Source organism: Belonocnema kinseyi, chromosome 6 (assembly GCF_010883055.1).
Source record: "Belonocnema kinseyi isolate 2016_QV_RU_SX_M_011 chromosome 6, B_treatae_v1, whole genome shotgun sequence".
NCBI classification, from domain to species: domain Eukaryota; kingdom Metazoa; phylum Arthropoda; class Insecta; order Hymenoptera; family Cynipidae; genus Belonocnema; species Belonocnema kinseyi.
This window is the reverse complement of record NC_046662.1, coordinates 28,277,980-28,299,018: the sequence shown is the minus strand read 5'-3', so window position 1 is coordinate 28,299,018 and position 21,039 is coordinate 28,277,980. Positions and strand designations below refer to the sequence as shown.

The following is a 21,039-nucleotide window of genomic DNA, read 5'->3' as shown; positions in this document are numbered from 1 at the left end:
AACTAAAAATAAATAAATGGCTATAAAATCAACTTTTGCTTATAAACGATACCATAAACTATATCGAATAATTTTATTGTGACAAAATATTCAATAGGGGTTAAACAATACATGATTAAAAACGCTGGGGTGTTAAACGCCCACGATGCACTTTACTGTGATTTTCCCCAAAAATAACTCCAGAAGATTATTTTTTTTTAGTTATACATTTCATTATTTGGTTGAAAATTTAACAATTTTCTTAGAGATATCATTTTTGGTTGCGAATTCAATTTTTCTGTTAAAAATTAACTGTTTTCCTAGAACATTAAGCTTTTGTTTAAATTACATATTTTTTTTGCTGATAATGTCAACTATTTCTTAGAAAATTTAACTTTTGTTTTAAATTCGTATTTTTGTATTGAAAAGTCAATTGAAGTCTGGTTTGATGAAAGCTCAACTCTTTTTTTTTTGTTGATGAAAATCTGTCTTTGATTGAAAAATTCACTCTTTTTGGCAGAAATTAGGCCTTTCTTGTATTAAAATAAAACTGATTGGTGGAAAATTAAATTATTTTGTTAAAAAGTCATACTTTTTGTTTAAAATATATATTTTTGGGTTATAAAATAAACTAAAACATTTACTGGAAAAAGTTGAACTTTAAAAAAACAATTTGTCGATTTTTATTAGAAATTCATCTGTTTTAGTAGAAACTTTCATCTTTCATAGATCAAAATTCAACTTTTTCCTAGAGAATTCAAACATGAATTTTGTTCGAAATTCATCCTTTCTGGTTAAAAAATGCATCTTTTGGGATTAAAAATTTAACTTTTTCCCCTAGAAACTTTCTAAAGAAGAACGATAACTTTCGAAAGAATTGACAGATTGGATTGGCCTTTGGTATACTCTTTTCGTGTCCTAAAATAAAGGTTAGGTTCATTATCCAGCCATTTTGGATAAAAATTCAAAAAGTGAGCGTATTTTGAACATTTTTGGGACCACTTTTTTAAAAATATTGAAATTGTGCGAATATTTATATAATTCAAACAGGGAAACAATTTATCCTTATGACTTTTTTTATGCAACCAAAATATACCTTAGTTATAGCATTTACAAAATTTCAAAAAAAAAAACACGAAAATCAACATTTTAAGACAAATAACCCATGATATGAAAAAAATTCAGGAGAAAAAAATGTTTCTTTTCCAATGCCCTACAAGATTATTGAAAAAAAAGTTTTTGGTTTCGGACCTAAAGGAGTGCCGCACAGTGGGATGAAAAGTGACTTGTTTGGTTCAGAATAACGTACAGCCGAAAAATCTTCACCGATTTCGAGAAAAAAAAATTGAAAAAAAGCTAATAAGATTTTTAAGAGAGTTGTGCAGCCTGATTTTTTAAATTAGGTTTTCAATTTTTTTATAAATGCACAAATACGACGAAAAAAAAATGGCCTTTTTTGACATTCCTGGTGCTCGTCAATAACAGGAAAATGGTTGAAATCACTTAAGTTTATATTATAAACAAATGAAATGTACAAATGCAGTAATCAGGCATTTTTCGACAGAAATATTCGTTTTTTGTAGGTCAATTTTTTTCAATTTGGAAATTCATAAATTTAGAAAAATTCATGATTTGTTGATTAATATTATGATTTTTTTTAACAAATTTAATAAACAAATGCATTATTCGGGCGTTTTTCGACAGAAAAATTTGGTTCTTTCAATGCCAGTCTTTTCAGTTGGGAACTTCATGACAATTTCAGCAAAATTCATAATTTTTTATCAATCTTATGATTTTTTTAAAACAAATTTAATAAACAAATACATTATTGGGGCATGTGTCGACGGAAAAATTCTTTTTTTTTCGATATCAGACTTGTAATTGGGATCTTCATAATAAATTCGGCAACCTTCATGATGAGTTGACGAATTATTTGATTTTTTTAAAATAAATTTAATAAACACATTATTTATTCGGGCATCTGTGAACGACACTTTTTTTCTTTCGATTTCAGTCTTTTTAATTGGTAAGTTCATGATGATTTCAGCAAAATTCATAATTGGTTGATAAATTATATATTTTTTAATGAAAAATTTAATAAAAAAATGCATTATTCGAGCATCTGTCAATGGAAAATTTATTTCTTTCGACATCCTAATTAAAGCTGTTGACACAGAAAAAAACGAAATTTTGCTGTAGGAAAATGCCTGATTGCATTTGTTCATCAAATTTGTTTAAAAAAAATAAAATTCATCAACTTATTATGAATGTTGCTAAAATTCCCTTCAATTTCCCACCTGAAAAGATTGGCATTAAAAAAGAAATTAATATTAACTATTATGTTAAAAATTTAATTAATTCGTTGAAACTTAAAGCATTTTGTTCAAAATCTATCTTCTATAGTAGGAAAGACATTTTTTTGTTAAAAATAAATTCATGAATATGACAATTTTACATTTTCATCAGAAAAACTGTTGTATTCCGTTAATAAAATGTGACGAGTAGGTCACGTAGCCAGGTTCCTACTTTATCGACACTTTTTTTATTTCTTAACTTAATTTCATACAAAGCGTCATATTGAGTTGAAAGTTTGGGATAATAAATAAGAAGCACTGGAATAACTTACCACTCCCGACATACCAAGTCAATCCGCATGAGAAATTTTTTTTTTTCCTAAATTAAACGGCTTAGTTGAAAGTTGAATTGCTCTGTTAAAAATGCATTTTGTTGTTCCAAATTTAAATATTTTTGTTTGAAATTAATTTTTTCAATAAGTGTTATTAGCTTAAAATTCAATTTTATTGATTAAAAATAAATCGTCTTGATGACAATATTGAAGGCGCGTTTTCTGCGCATCATCCCCACTCCTACCTAGAGCGCTCGTTCGGTTCTGCTTTCCGAGCCTTCAATTAAACTTTTCTGTTTGGAAATACAACTATTTTTTAAAAGCAAAACTAGTTTATTGAAAAATCATGTTTGTGTTTGAAGATTCATTATATCAGTCGAAGGATAATTTTTTTTTTCTCTGAAAAGTTAACTATTTACAACTTTTTTTTCCTTCAAAATCCGCATTTTTTGAATTAATCGGTCAAAATTAACTTTTATTAATTCCAACAGAAGCATTTACTACGAATTCAAATTATTATTATTAAATTTTTTTGCTAAAAGCCACGATTGTTTAAAATAACGAGATTAAATTAATTATTTATTCAATTTTTTTATTATTATATGTCAACCCAAAGAATATATATTTTTTAAATTAAAGAAATAGTATCAAACGAATAATTTTATTAATTCCAAAAAGATAAAAAACAGTATTATTTAAAATTAAAAATTTTTTATTTTGTATTAAAGCAAGAACTTAAAAAAGACGATTTATTAAATTAAATTTTTAAAAAACTTTCCCTTGTGTGTTGATAGTTGATAAAGTTTAAAATGTCACGGGTTATCAGTCTAGCATAGATCTGTATAGATAAAAGGTACTTATCGAGGTACTCATTAATATCAGTTTAACTACCAGTAATCAATATCACAATATCAAACTTGATAACCTAAAATGCTCTCAAAATATGGACAAGTGATTTTTTACAAAAATATTCAAATAATAAAGGTAAACATTCTTTTTAATAAAATTAATGGAAATTAATACATAATAATATAAATAAACATCTGAATCCTCAAATAATTTAACTTTCTACCAAAATGTTGAAATTTTTAACCAAATATACGAATTTTCAATCAAAAAAGTTAATTTTCATCAAGAAAGTTAATTTTCAACCAAAAATTAAATAGTTAAATATTCAGTTAAACAAAGAATTTACAATAACTAAAAGAAATAGTTTAACTGGATTTTGTCTTCCAAGAAAATATAGCTATGACACCTAAATTTCTAGCTGTTTTAGCCAAATTTTCCATCTAGAAATTATCTAGCTAATTTATTTAGATTATTTCTAGATGGCAAATTTAGCTAAAATAGCTAGAAATTTAGGTGACACAGCTATATTTTCTTTGAAGACGGAAAAGAAAAAAATTCCAAGAAAATATGGCAACCAAATTGTGGAATTTTGCAACAAAAAGACACATTTTCTACAAAAATGTTGAATTTTTAACAACAAGGTTAACTTCAAACTACTAAAAGGACAGCTTAATTTCCTGTTGCAAATATTATTTTTCAACAAAAAAAAAAACAAATTTAAAATCAATGGGATGAATATTCAACCAAAAGACATATCAATTTTAATTAAAATACAGATGCATAGTCGAACCCTCAAGAAAACAAATTAATTTTCAGCGAAACAGTTGCATTTACTCACAAAAAAAATTTTTTAATTTCTGCCTATAGATGAGTTTTTAAACCCAAAAGGACAAATCAACAAAAGTTACATTTTCAACAAAGAAATATTTTTCAGTCGTAAGCGAGAAAAAAATTAATCACATTGTTAAATTTGCAGTCATTCTTGTGGAAAAAATTTTTTTTATCAAAAGAGTTTAAAATTTACGAAAAATAATAATTTTAACAATTAATACTGTAATTTTAATTTTTCTTACAGTCGTTTTTTACCGATTTGCAAAAAATATCGCAAAAAAATTAAGGAGCGATACCAAAAAAAATTAATTGCAAAAATTTGATTGAAATAAATGTTTCTTATAATTATTAAAATTGTTTAATTAAAAATAATGTTTTTTATTTGAAATGACATCATCAATAACAGAGTATAAAGTCTGATATCAGTCCAGCTATCAGTTATCAAGATGAGTATCGCATAATCATTTAATTTTATTTCACGTGTCGTAATACGTTAAGATGACAAAATTGATAAAGATGTCAGAGATTTGCATGACATTTGGAAGAACTAATTTTATCTTGCAAGTTTTATCAAAATTCGTGGAAAAATTGTCGACATAAAAAGTAGACGTAGAGAAAAACCAAAAGAAAATTTGTATAAAAAAAATGTATTATTTTAAGTGAAAAACTTAGCATTTGATTGAAAATTTGTCAATTTGATTGAATATCTGTTCCTTTTTGGTTTGAAAATTAATTTTTTCAACTGAAAATTTAATTATTCCATACTTTGAAAATAGATCTTGTTTAGTTGAATATTCACGTATTTTGGAAAACATTTATATTTTTTGTATAAAATTAATATTTTAGTTGAACATTCATATTTTTGGATTTAAATTGGTTTGGTTTGTAGAAAATTCACCTTTTTTGTTTAAAAATTCATCGTTTTCGTGAAAATGACTTCTAAATTTTTTAATTGAGAATCTATAATTTTGGTTAAAGGTTAACCTACTTTGTTGAAAATTTGTTTTTTTTTTTTCGGTGAAAGTTAAGTTTTTAACCGAAAATTGAAATATTCAATACTTCCATAGAAATTAATATTGTAAACTAAAAATTTAACTATTCTATGTTTGGTCAAAAATTAATTTTTTAAACCAAAAATTTAACTATCCTATTTTTAGTTAAAAATGAGATTTTTAAGTGATAATTTAACTACTTTCTTACAAATTCATTTCATTAGTTCAAGATTCATATCTTAAGTTAGAAATTCTAATATTTTGTTTTAAATTTGTCTTTTTTAATTGAAAATTCTGTAATTTCGTTTAAAAGTATCAGTTTAAAAATGAACTTTCTTGTTAAAAATTCATATTTTCGGGCTGGAAATTTAACTGTTTTGTAGAAAATTCTTCTATAAGCTGGAAAATTCATCAATTTGATTGCAATTATTATTGTCCTTCTGACTCCAGAATCTTTCTTGGTTGAAAAATCATCTTTTTTCGTTGAATTCCACAGGTTTTTATTTAAAATAAAGATATTTGTTGTTGTTAAAATAGCAACTATGACTTTGGTCCAAAATTCGATTTTAGGATTAAGGAATAACTTGGAATGAATTTTCCAATCATTATTTAGCATTATTATTAAATTTTAATATTTATATAATTTAAAATACGCGCGCTAATAGTAACCAATCTGGTTGTCGGGCGACGCAAGCGCAGTTTAAAAATTTATAAGGATTGCGAGGACTGGTTTGGTGGGACTGACGCTATAAGTAGACTCTCCATCGTACGACGGAATGAACTGAAAAATCGATTTTCGAAGGGCGTGCACGCGGTAAAGGTCAAGTTTCAGGCGGTGAATGGAGACTGGTTGTTTGGAATGCTAAGGGTGTCGTTGATCTCAAGAAAAGAGAATGAGTAGAAACTATGCAAAAAATATATATTATTAAAAAGGGATGCGACACTAGAAACTCAGAAAATGGATATTAAAAGATGGACTTGAAATATTATCAGGAGTAGTTAGTGTTTAAGTTTCAGCCAAACAGTTGAATTTTTCAAACTGAGAACGAAAATTTTTAACAAAACAGTTCATTTTCACCTACAACATTCTGGGAGATACAAATCCATCATCCCTGACATGCTGCATAATCAAAGCGACCCACAGTGGCAGGAAATGCACTCTTTTTCGTTCAAAAATGTTCTGAGCTTTCAATTTCTATCCGACTTTGATTTTTTTTTAAATAAAAGTTTATTTAATTCTGAAGATACAAATAATTTGTTCCTTTTACATTTTTTCTTATAAACACATTTTATGAACAAATTAGCAAATAGTTTTATCATAGGAAAAAAAAATTCTGTTTGCTAAAAGTGCTTTATATAAACGTAGGAATGACATTTAATTACAAAACTAATTGAAAAGTTCATAATAACCATTGTTATAAACAATTCTTGTGGCCGAATATTAAAATTTGAGATTTTTTCAAATTTTATTTTTCTTCAATCGCCGGAACGACTTCGGGTATTTCTTAAAATAATAAATATTTATTAATATTTCATAAAATATGAAGATTAAAATTTTTATAAACAAATTATATAAACATATTCAAAATTGTAGCCCTTTCACACAGAAAAAAAAACTTTTTTGCACTGGATATGTTTTAAGCTGTTGGACGAAAGACTGCTAGTTACAATAATAATTGAGAAGTTAACAATATCCATTGTTATAAATAATTAGCGTCACGAAATATTCAAATTCAAGGTTTTATCAAATTTGTATTTTCTTTGATTGATAAAATAGCTACGGATATTTCTAAACAAATGTATCTGGCAATATTTAGTAAAATATAGCAACTTAAATGTTTATAAATAATTTATATAAAGTAATTCCAAATGTTGGCAGTTTCACTTGGAAAATATCGAATTTAAATTTGATAAAACCTTAAGTTTAAATACTTTGTCACAAGATTTGTTAATAACAGTGGTTATTGTTAAATTTTCTAATATTTTTGTGACTAACAGTCATTCATCCAATAGTTAAAAACATTTTCAGTGCAAAAAAAATTCTCTGCGAAAGGGCCAAAATTTTGAATTTGCTTATCTAATTTCTTCATAAAAATGTAAATTTTTATATTTCATCAAATATTACAGTATATTTATTATTTTGAGGAATACCTGAAATCTTTCTGGCGATTGAAGGAAATCATAATTTGAAAAAATCTCAAATTTTAATATTTTGGGAAAAGAATTGTTTACAACAATGGTTATCATAATTTTTTAAATTATTTGCGTATTAAATGTCATTTCTAGATTAATATGCAGCACTTTTAGCAAAAATAAAAGATTTGTTGCGGGTGATAAGACTATTTGTCAATTTGTTCATAAAATTTGTTTTTAAGAAATAAATGGAATAATAAATAAATTATTTGTATTCTACGAGTCCCTATACATTTATTTAAGCCAACATAACGTTTTCCTGGTCATTTATTTAAGTGTAAAAAATTTTTATGTAAAAAATTTCAGTTTTTCCATACTTTGAGTGGCCAAATTATTAATAAACAAATAGAGGAGACAACAGTTTGGAGAGACAAGCTTTTCCCAATTGAATGAACTCTAATTATTTTCAAATTCAAAATCGGACCAAAATTGAAGGCTTTGAACATTTTTGAACGAAAAAAGTGAACTTTCTTCCACTGTGGATCGGTTAGATTGTGCAACATGTCAGGGATGATAGATTTGTATCTCCATGAATGTTGTGCATAAAAATCAACTTTTTTTAAATTTCCGTTCTTAAATCGAAAAATTGGACTGTTTGGTTAAAAACTTTTTTTTTTTAATCAACTGTTTTTTTTTAATGTGTCGAAAGGTCGAAGAATAAATAAGTTTGAATTTGTTATTTTTTATTTATTATATTGAACTTATTATTTTCTTCAAAATCCGTCTTTTATATTCGAGAATGAATTTTTTTAACTACGAATTTAACTTTGATCTTTATTCAAAACATCAACCAACTATGACTCTCGTTTCCAGTTCTGCCCTCCCCCCTCCAATAACCAAAGTTTTGTGGGACTGACGTTATAATTCAACTTTGGATTAGAAAAAAAAACAGTTTCTGGTTACAGTTAAATATTTTTTTGTTTGAAAATTAGACTTTCTGGTTAAAAATACATCTTTGTAGGTTGTAACTTAAAACATTTTGTTAAAAAAATTAAACTGTTTTGTTAAAAAATCGTCTTGTTTGCTCGAAAGTACAACGATGTTGTTTGTAAATGCAAATGTTTCATCTCAAATTTAATTGTTCATTTAAATTTAACTATTTGGCTGCAGAATCGTATTGCTTGTTTTGAAATTAACTTTTAGTCTGCACTTGTCTCTGAGTTTATCTGTGAGTCATATTTCCTCCTTTTTATTAACAAACGTCAAACGTATTAATATCATTTTACACGAGAATAATTTTCGCACATGAGGCAGCGTGAAATGTTTATATATTTATATTGACGCATTGGTAGTGTGATATAGAGAAAAACAAGGGGGGAGGGAATTTGTTGTAAAAATAGAAAAGCATGAACGTAAAACGTTGGAACTTCGCCAGATAGAATCTTTTCAAGATGATCACCGATGCAGTTTCCCTCTTAATTAATTTTAGATTAAAGTTCATTCACTTTATTTATTATTTTATGTAAAAATTTATCAAAATACTGTTAATTAATCAAAATCACGTTTTGATTGTTGACTTCTCATCAATATTTATAATAAATAAGGTTTGATTAATTTCTACAGCATTTTTTAGTTTAAGTTGAGTATTCAACCAAAAAGTCAACCCTTACAACCAAATTGTCAAGCATTCACATAAATAATTAAATTTTCGATGAATTCTTCGGAAAATAGTCGAATTTTAAACTGAATATTAAACAGTGCAATTTTTGTTTAAAAATTGAAATATTAAAAATTTTCAGTTGAGAAAATTATATTTCAACCAAAAGACTAATTTTTAATGAAATAGTTGAAATTATAAAGAAATACTTTTCAGTCATGAGAGAACAAGAAATCAACAGAAATTTTTAACAATATATTTGATTTCCGAAAAAATGATTACTTTTTGAACTAAATAATAAAATTTGTAGTAAAAAAAAAATGAATCCCCAACGCAAAATATAAGTTATTTTTGATAAAGAAGGACGCATTTCCAACAGAAAGCATGCATTTTTAAACAAATGGTTGAGTATTTGAATAAAAACTATTAATTTGCAATAAAAAATGGAATATTAAAATTTTTATGTGAAAAGATTATTTTTTAACAAATGGAAAGTATATTACAAAACAACAGCTAAATCTTTAACCACTAAAATAAATTTTTAACGAAGTATTTTAACTTTAAAAAAAAATTAACTTCCGAAGTAAATAAAAAGAATATTAATCATAAAAGATGAACTTTTAAGAAAAATATTATTAGCTGGTTATTTACCAAAAAGGAAAAATTTTCGATCAAATAGTTAGATTTTCAGCCCAAAAGGATACATTTTTTATGAAAAATAGAATATTTAAATTTCTATGTAAAAAATTAACTTTTGATCAAGAAAAAACGAATTTTCAACAAATAACATTAATTTTCAAGCAAATACTTGACTTTTCAACTAAAAACGAGCGATTTGCAATAAAAACTAAAATAGTTTCATTTTAATTTCAAAATTCATTTTCAACAAATAGAAAATGCATTTTCAAAAGAACAATTCATCTTCAACCAATAAAATAAATGTTTAACAAAGTTTTTCAAATTACAAAAATGTGATTATTTTTTTAAACTAAATAATAAAATTTGTAACCAAAAAAGATTAATTTTGATCAAAAAAGTTATTAGCTGATTATTTAATTAAAGGGACAAATTTTAAACCATTTAGTTACATTTACAGCCCAAATCGATAAAGTTTCAATCAAAAATGAAATAGTTAAATTCTTATGCAAACAAATTGAGTTTTGATAACGAAAAAAATTTTTTTTAGCAAAATACATGATTTTCAACCAAATAGTTGACTTTTCTACTGAAAACGACCAATTTGCAATAAAAACTGAAATAGTTATATTATCATATAAAAAAATTGATTTCAAACAAAACAGTTAAATCTTCAGTCAATGAAATAAGTTTTTAACAAAGCATTTCAGCTTTAAAAAATATGATTAACTTTTGAACTAAACAATAACATTTTTAACTAAAAAAGATTAATTTAAAAAGAAAAGTTATTAGTTGATTATTTACCAAAAATGACAAATTTTAAACCAATTAGTTACATTTTTAGTCCAAAACGATCAATTTTCAATCAAAAATGGAATAGTTAAATTCTTATGTAAACAAATTGAGTTTTGATAAAGAAATTTTTTTAGCAAAATACATGATTTTCAACCAAATAGTTGACTTTACAACTGAAAACGACCAATTTGCAATAAAAACTGAAATAGTTCAATTATCATATGGAAAAATTGTTTTCAAAGAAAACAGTTAAATCTTCAGCCAATAAAATAATTTTTTAACATAATATTTCAACTTTCAAAAATATGATTAAATTTTAAACTAAATAATTATATTTTTAATTAAAAAAGATGAATTTTTTACAAAAAAGTTATTAGTTAATTATTTACCAAAAAGGACAAATTTGAAACCAATTAGTTACATTTTCAATCCAAAACAATCAATTTTTAATAAACAATGGAATAGTTAAATTCTTATGTAAAAAAAATAGAAATTGAGAAAAGAAAGAATGAATTTTCAATAAATTGGTTAAAACTTTACACAATAAAACGAATTTGTTTAAAAGTGTTCTAAGTTTCTGAAAAATATTAAATTCTGAACCAAATAATAAAGTTTCGAACAAAAAATAATAAATTTTCAACAAAAATCAAATAGTGGATATTTTAAACAAAAAATATTTTAGTTCAAAAAAACAGGCGAATTCAACTAAAAATAAAAGAATTTTCAGACAAAAATAAAGCACATTTTCTAACAAAGTAATTCAACTTGTAACCAAGTAGTAGGATTTTCAATAAAAAAAAGATAAATTTTTAACAAAATATGTAATAGTAAAACCCATCCAAAAATACAAATTTTAAAACAAATAGTTTAATCTTCAGTCAAAAAAGATTAATTTTCAGCCAAATATTTGCATTTTTAATAATAACAAATGGATGGCCCGATTTGACATTTAATTGACTTTAAATTAAAGTTAATTTTCTATGATTATTATTTTATGTAAAAATTAGTGAAAAGACTATTAATTAATTTTTAACTTGTTTTTATTGTTAAATGCTCAACAATATTTATAATAAAAAAATGCCTTTTTCATTTTCATAGAATTTTTTTCTTTGATTTTATTTTTTAATACGTCAGCGATAAGCAATATTTATTATGCAAGTAACTATTGATTGGATTTGATGAATATGGGTGAACGTGATGCAGCACGTGTTATGCACTATTAATCACAATTTATGTATCCATACTTATTAACGATTATAGGCTGCACATGTCAGATAATTAGGATATTCATACGTATAACATAATAAGTTATAACAATTTTTTTATAATAATTATTTATTACTATATTAAATAATCCATTATACTTATGAGCCAATAAAGAAAAAAAATATCAGTGACTTCTTATCATTGTATTTATTCTTCACCAAGAAACATCTGCATATTTTATTTAAGTGATACATAAAATGCAATGCGGATAAGAAAATTTAAATTACAATGAATGATGCAAAGTAAGATTTAAAAATTTCAAATAGAAAATTGAATTTAACGTATGAAACCATTTTAGGCTATATACAAGAAGTTTTAATAATATTTTTTAAATAGAGTGATTTTTTATAAAAATAGCAAGAGAGACAAATTTTTACCCCCAAAAAAGTACAATATTTAACCAAATATTTTTTTAAGGGGCGAATTTTTAATTAAACAGTTGAATTTTCAAATCTACAAAATGGTTAAATTTGTCAAGCCAATAGGACAAATTTTCTATTATACAGATTAATTTTAAACCAAAAGAAGACAAATTTTTAACAAAATTGTTAAATTTTTTATTAAATAGATGAATTTTTAACTGAAAGTACGAATTTTCAGTAATAAAAATATGAATTTTTAACGAAGAAGAACAACTTTCAACTCAGTAGTTGAATTTTCAACTTAAAAAAATAAATTCTTAACTAAAAATGTAATAATATTTAGTCAAGGGAAAAACAAACTTGAAAGAAATATTTAAATTTTCTATGAAAGTAATTACATTTTCAACCCAAAAAGACAACAATTACCAGAAAAGCATAATTTTTAAGCCAAAAAGACAAAAAAATTCTACAAAAGAGTTAAATTTAAAAAAAAATCTGATTTTAAACGAAATAATGGAATTTTTAACAAAAAATAAAACAGTTAAATTTAAAGTACAAAAAAATTATATTTTAACAACAAAATATATTTTCTTCGTTAAATTATCCATTCAAGAAATTAATTAATATAGAATTTTGCATAATATATTTCAATTTTCAACCAAAAAATTTGTATTATTAACCAAAAAGTTATTTTTTAACCAAATATTTTAATTTTCAAGCAAATTTGTAGGTTATCTACCAAAATAATAGAATTCTATATCTCATAAAGACATATTTTCAACAAGAAGGGTGTATTTTCCCGCAATAAATTATTTTTTAACAAAAAAAAAAACGAATTTTTAACAAAATATTTAACAGGCTATCAACCAAACAATTGCATTTGTGATTATAAAAGAGGAATTCTCAAAAAATAGTTGAACATTCAGTCAAGAAAGAAAAAAAATCAACCAGCAGTTAAATTTTCCATCTACAAAGGCTAATTTTCTACGAAAATAGTTCAATTTTTAAACGAAAAACATTGTTTTTAATTTCAATTGTTGAATTTTTATTCTACTAATTCATTATTGTCATTTAATTTCATTTTTGCATTTTTGAAATCATTAGAAGAAATTTTTAAAAAATACTTTGAAGAACGCCAGGGTTCTGTACTAAGAATAATATGTAAAAGGTTTTTTTTTTACTAAAAATAACACTGTAGCAAAAATACGAAATTATTAAAAGATTAAATTTTTATTCGTATATTGTTTTGGACAAATTTGTTTAACTTTTAAAATTAAAATTTACTGAGTATTTTGTCAGCATTATAAATTATTTAAGTGAAGAAAAATAAAAATATTACACTAGTAAAAATAAAAATTTATTTTTAAAAAAGTGGTGAGATAATTATTTGATTATGCTTTAAAAATTTCAATATTGTAATTAAAGAATTTCTCATTATCATTAGAAATTATTATTGTGAAAATGAAGAATTTTTTCCATTCAAAATCACACTGTATTACAAATAAAAAATCATTAAGAAATTACGGTCAAATATCCTCTATTTATTCTGTAGTAAAAATACAAAATGTCACAAAAAAAGTAGTAAATAAAAAATTACAGTTAAACAAAATTTTTTTTTAAATTTTCTTATAGTTACGCAAGTTTATAAAAAAAAATCTTTTTCTACAAATTCTTGTATAGGAATTTCATTTAAAAACGTTGTTTAAATTTTTTTTGAATTTTGAAATTGAAATTGACTGAGTTTTTTGTAATCATTAGACATTATTCAAGTGAAAGCAAAATTAATCAAAAAATTACATTGTCGTGAAAATACAAACTTATCAACAACATTGTAGTTGAATAATTATTTAATTGTGCTTTCAAAATGTCAGTTGCAGTTATAGAATTTCTTATTATCATTAGGAATTATTATTTTCAGATTAAACAATTTGTTCCCCTTCAAAATCACATTTTATTAAAAATAAAAAATTATTAAGAAATAAAGGTCAAATATTCTCTATTTATTCTGTAGTAAAAACACTAATTGCAACAACAAAAAAAGTAAATAAAAGGTTACAGTTAAACAATATTTTATTTTTTTATTTTCCTATAGTTACGCAAGTTTAAAAAAATCTTTTTCTTTAATTTATTATATACGAATTTCATTTAAAAACGGTAATTTAAAAAAATTTAGTTTTGAAATTGGAATTTACTGTGTTTTTTGTCAGTATTAGAAATTATTAAAGTGCAAGTAAAATTTTCAACATTGTAGTTAAAGAATTTCTCATTATCATTAGCAATTATTACTGTGAAATTAAACAATGTTTTCCATCAAAATCACAATGCATTAAAAATAAAAAATGATTAAGAAATTAAGGTCAAATATTCTATAAAAAAAATTTTCAATTGAGAATATTTTATGAAAACATTCACACTGTAGTAAGAATACACAATTCAATTAAACAGAATTCCATTTCAAGCAAAAATAATTAGATAGTACTATTGGGTTATATTATTAATTTAATTCGAATTTAGGGGAAAACTAAAAATGGAGAAGTTTCTTAATAACATGAGAAAAAGAGGAACTTCTTGAAAAAAGGGAATAAATATGAGGTCTGTAACAAATCGAGGGAAAACTTTTCCACAGTGGATAATGCAACCTACAGTGATTAATCATTCATTAAGAGCACAAATAAAGGGAATTATTTTTAAACTTATGAACACGTGTATTATTTCAGTTATTAATTAAATTAATTATTTAACACATATTAGTACTTTTAATTAATGTTTATCCAGTGTAAGATTTTCCCTATCATGAAATCAATTGCGAAGATTTTTCATTAATCATGCAGTAAAAAGTGTCATAATAAACCAGGTTTTGATGAGCCAGCGGAAATTCTGTTTGGGTCCAAAGTTCAGAGCAATGTAGCATCTGGTTCCAAAAGTATAAAATACCGTAAGCGTAATACGATCGTACGTTGCAGTGCAAAGTCCAATGCTACGACTTCCTTTGTGTAATTCGCCTCTCACTTTTCTTATTTATAATTACTTTTTTTTTCTTCAAACGAGAAATTCTAAAAGATTTCAAGGACATCTCGCTCTCATCATAAGTCTAGTCTACACGTGAGGCACGCGATATTAGGGGTCGAAAATGTTTGAACTTCAGGTTCACTAAACCCAAATTTGCATAAATGATCGTTTAGTAAGGTGGTTCATATATTTTTTTAATCTCTTACTGTCGGAAAAAAGAAATAATTTCCTAACTATCTGGAAATAACCAATTTAATTTGACAGGTAAATATTTGTTAGAGTAACCCTCTGATAAGAAGTTCATCAGAATAAAACGGCTCTTTTACAAAAGGTCAATATTCGTAGACTTTGAGACCACTTACTTAATGCGTAATTGACTAATTTAGTTATGATACTAATTTATAATCAATAATTAGAATCGTCATAGTCTAGACCAAAAGATTGCATAGAGCGATTGTTAGTTTGTAGATAAGTTGTGAACATTGACAAGATATTAAATGTAAACAACAACTTATAGTTTTGTATCATTTCCAATAAAAAAATTGGAAGGAATGTTCATTTAACAATAGATGTAATGTGTATTATTCAAAAATTTCCTTTAAATAATGATTTCTAAATCGTATTAATTTAATGAGGTACAAGAGAGGAAAATAAGCATTGAGAAGTTGTTGACAACCATGGAAACAAAATGCAAACAAAAACTTATACTATTATATAACTTTAAATAAATACAATTTTTAAAATAAATAACGTATCATGAGCACTAAATTTCATTTTCGAATTTAAATTGACTTTAAATAATGATTATCAAATCACATTCGTTTAATAAGGTACAAGAGAGGAATAAGTATCGACAAGTTCTTGACAACCATGGAAACAAAATGTAAACAAAAACCTATTCTCTTACATAACTTTGAATGAATTCGATTGGATAAATAACGTATCATAAAAAATACATGTAATTTGTAATTTTCAAATTTACTTCAAATAATAATTATCAAATCATATTAGTTTAATAAGATATAAGAGAGAAAAATAAATAACATCGACAAGTTGTCAACAATGGAAACATAAAGGATACTTTTATATAAATTTTAATGGGTAAGATATTAGAACAAAACAAATTTGATTAAATAATAAATGTAATTTGTTAATTTTTTATTTACTTTAAATGATTGTCAATTAGTATTAGTTTAATAAGGCATAATAGAGGAAAATAAGAAGCATCGACAAGTTTTCAACAATGGAAAGAAAAATGTATACTTTTATATAAAATCTTAAAAAAAGGTAAATTTTATTAAATATTAAATGTAATTTTTAAACTTTTTATTTACTTTAATTGATTTTCAATTGGTATAAGTTTAAGAAGGGATAAGAGAGGAAAATAAGGAGCATCGATAAGTTGTCAACAATGGAAACAAAATGCAAACAAAAAAGTATACTTTTATATAATTTGTAATAAATACGATCTTAAAACAATAAAACTTTTATTAAATAATAAATGAAATTTATTAATGTTTTATTTCCTTCAAATGATTGTCAATTAGTATTTGTTTAATATGGCTTAAGAGAGGAAAATAAGTATCGATAAGTTGTCAACAATAGAAACAAAATTCAAACCAAAATGTATAATTTTATATAAATTTTAATGAATACGATCTTAATACAATACAACTTTTATTAAATAATAAATGCAATTTGTTAATTTTCTTATTTACTTTAAGTGATTGTCAATTAGTATTGGTTTAATAAGGCGTAAGAGAGGAAAATAAGAAGCATCGACAAGTTGTGGTCAACCACGGATACAAAATAAAAACTTCTTTTCTTTAAAATTAAATGTCATTGGTCATTTTTTAAATTTATTTTCAATTAATTTCTAATCGTAGTTTTTTAATAAGGTAGTGAAGAGAAAAAAACGTCGTAAAGTTCTTGTCAAGCATGGAAACAAAAACTTTTAATTTCATATAACTTTGAATGAATACCATTTCAAATAAAAATAACATTTTCGAAAATATAACTTGGGTTAAAAATTCCCCTATTTTGTTAAAAAATCTTTTATGGTCGAAAATTCAACTGGTTTGTTGAAATTTCGCCTTATCGGATAAAAAATTCATCCTTTTGGATTGAAAATATATCCGTTTCGGTTTAGCCGTATATTTGTCTCTTTGTTCAAGAATATTTTTATTTTGTTTAATTCAAATAGTTTTTATTTAAAATAAAAATAATGTTTGTTTAAAATACCAACTAGAAAAAGAAACTAATGGTTGATCGTTCTTAGTTGAAGATACAACTATTAAATTTTTAATTCATAATTAATCTTTTTTTTTTGTTTCAGCTTAAACGATTTTGCTGAAAAATCTTCTTTAAGTGAATTATTCAATATATAAATTTACATATTTTATTTTTTAATGGCATTTCTGTTTAGTTGAAAATTTAATTACGTTAAAGAAAACTGGTCCATTTAAATTGAAAATTAATCTTTTTTGATAAAAAGTAATTTTTTCTTGGTTAAAAATGAACTTCTTCGTTTCAAATTCAAATTTTTGGATTGAAAATGTAGTTTCTTTTAACAAATTCGTCTTCTTAAAATGAAAGTTTAACTATTTTGTTTTTTGTTAAAACTATTTCATTTTAAAATATTGCTTTTTTAAAGAAAATTGAACTGTTTTGTTGAAAATTCGTCTTTCTGGATAAAAAATTAATCAATTAAATCTAAAATCGATCAATTTTGACAAGAAAACAATTTTTTGTGTAGAAATTATTTTTTTCCTAAAAATACAAATTTCTTCTAAAGTATTCACATTTTTTACTTGAAATTTTCGACCAAAAATAAAATTTAATCTACAGTTTAAAACATTAATTTCTAACCAAAAAAATGTATTTTCAACAAAATAGTCGAATTTTCTATCGTAGAGACGAATTTTAAACTAAATTTGAATTTTCAATATAAAAATTTTAACTTTCAACTGGAAAGTTCATTTTTAACCAAATATCCAAATTTTCAAGCAAAAAAGTAAAATTTCCATCCCCAAAAGACAATTTGCCAACAAAATAATTGCAATTTTTAATCTGCAAATGTTAAGTTTAATCTAAAGGTAATACGTAGATTTAAATAAAATCTAAAAAGGACATTTTGCTCCAAAACAGTTGAATTTTCAATGCGCAAATATGAATTTTCAACGAAAAAGTTTATTCAAACTAAACATTTAAATTCTCTATAAAAAATCTTGGTTTCCACCAAGAAAGAAAAATATTTAACACAATAGTCGAATTATAAAACAAAACAAAAATATTTTTCAACAAACCGATTGTATTTTGTATCTTTAAATTTTCAAATCAAAACGAGAAATACTGTATAAAATAGTTGAATTATTAATCTCAACATACGTTCAAAATTGATTTTTTTTCTTTGAATAAAAAAATTGTGCTTTTCAACAATAAAAGATGATTTTTTAATCAAGAAAGATTCTTTAATCGAAAGAGAAAAAATATCAATCAAATCAGTGAATTTTCAAAAAGAAAACAGGTGAATTTTTAATTAAAAGATGAAATTTCGACAAAAACGTTAAATTTTCCACCAGAAAATGAGAATTTCCAACAAAAAAAGTTAATTTTCATCTAAAAACGATCAGGTTTCAACAAAAAATGAAATAGTTAAATCGTCAACCATGAAAATAAAATGCAAACAAAAACTAACACTTTTATATAAATACAAACGAAATCGATAACAAAAATAACGAATCAAACTATAACTGTAATTGGTCATTCATTCAAATTTACTTTGCATAATAATTACAAAAGCGAAAGTGTACACTTTTCGTTCACGCGCAGGATCTCAATGTTTAGCTTTCACGAAGCAGAAAATATTGATTAGATACCCATCCAAATATATTATGGCTGGGTCATGGCTTTCGCTAATTTAAAATTTTAAAAGCATTTCCTTCTATTCTAGTTTTAAAATTTAACATAATTTATTACAATTAACTTAGACTGAATTTTCCATGATGCTAGACTTGGAATTAATGATATTCAATGCTGACATTCAATGGTAACAAAGAACTGTTTACATTTTCTTAGAAATAGTCACGATTCCGCAAAAACACGATAAGAAATTGTTTTTAAAATAAAATAGTTTAATTTTACCAAATGTCTTTTCTGCAATACTTTTTTCACTTTTTGAAAATGCTTAGTTCAGATCCGTTCTTGGATACGAATCATCAAATTAGGAAAAAGCAAATCATTTAAAATTATTTCTGATCGGAAAATAATGATTAATAATCTTCTTTTATAAATTTAATAGATTCCTATTATTTTTTGTAGACACAAATTTATTTTTAAAAACACACCATCGAGTAAAAAACTAGGAACAGAATAATGCGAAATTAGTCTTTAGTTGTTACTGAGAAACAATGGAGGAAAATGAATTTTTGATGAATGTTTAAAAATAAAAGCGATTGCTGAAGAGGTGCAGAACTTACCAAGTGTACAGTGAGGGAGCAACTACACAACTGAAATGAATTTCTGCCAAAGCCTTTGCTTATCTTCGCTTTACCGGACCCGCCAATGCCAGCTCGGCTGGCAAGATGATCGATACATGCACAGGATTCAGGACAGTGTAGGTAGACGGAAAAATTCTACCTTATCTAATTCAGATACAGATGTGGTGAGTTTCTTAGGAATTTCTAACTGAAAAGAATTATTTCCTTATGACGAGTTTTAACCTGGTGTATTCCGGTTTCCAGCAAGCTTTGTTGATATCCGACAGCTGATAGCAAGAAACTTCCACTTTTTCTTGTTTTTTTCCTTCCTGGACTATACGCGTGCCAACTTTTTTATGTAATTTTTATTATTTAAGAAAATTTCTAATGAAATTTTTTTTTAAAGTTTTGGCGGTAAAATTCTTTGTAAAATTAGATTCTGAAAGAATGTAAACATTCACAAAAATTTTGCTTTATCTTTTTTTTTAAATTTTATTAATATATATTTATATTAATTATTATTAATGTTGATAGATTTTGAACTGACTCTAAAAAATTCAAGATTAAACAGAATACGTTAATAATTAATTAACCAGTTTACAACATTTAAAACTCTTTTTTGAAAAAATTAAAAGATTTACATATAATTTTGAATACGGAGTTCAGATACTGAATTCAAAAGAGCACAAACATTTTTAACAAATTATGTAATTGTAATATAAACTAATTTTTATCATATGAATTTCAACAATTGTTTTAATTGAAACATTTGCATAATTTTTACTTTATATTTTTTTAAACTTGAAGTTTCATTTCTGAAAATGTGAAATATTACTAACCTTTTATACTAATTTTCGGAAAATTAAAACATGGGTACGTATAATTTGGAAAATTTAATTCAGATACTCATTTCATAACATCAAAAAAAAAAAAAAAAAAAAAAAAATATATATATATATAATTGTAATAGATGTATTTCAAACAAAAAAAAACTTCCATTTTACAAAAATATTAACTAAAATTCAACTACATAATCTTACCAAGAATAATGAATTTATATTATTTAATTAACAAAAATTAAAATTCAACCTTTATATAATTTAATATCGTTACAAAATTAAACATTTGTTAATTAGTTAATCAGTTTAAAATATAAAAAGCAATACAAAATTATTTTTATTAAAACCTTCAAATAATTCTTAACTTCTGCAAATTTGAATTATTAATACATTTTTAAACTGATTGCATAACAAATTAAAATATATTTATATATGCATATCATTTTGAGATCAGAATGTATAGATACTCATTTCACAACATCCCAAAATGTACAAAATTCCACTTTTCGAAAAACTATTTTTGAAACTTTCGGCCACTTAAATGCTGGTTGAAATTAGATTCTGAAAAAATGTAACTGTTTGAATCA

General features: G+C 24.1%; 1 protein-coding gene across 1 annotated transcript in view; it reads right to left on the bottom strand.

Moving 5' to 3' along the window:
* Positions 1-19,742, bottom strand: part of LOC117174925 (mitochondrial uncoupling protein 2-like) — a 46,786-nt gene extending 27,044 nt beyond the window's left edge. Inside the window, exon 1 of the mRNA XM_033364382.1 lies at positions 19,614-19,742. The gene's annotated coding sequence lies outside the window, so the exon portion shown is untranslated. The remainder of the gene's footprint in view (positions 1-19,613) is intronic.
* Positions 19,743-21,039: the final 1,297 nt, after the last annotated feature.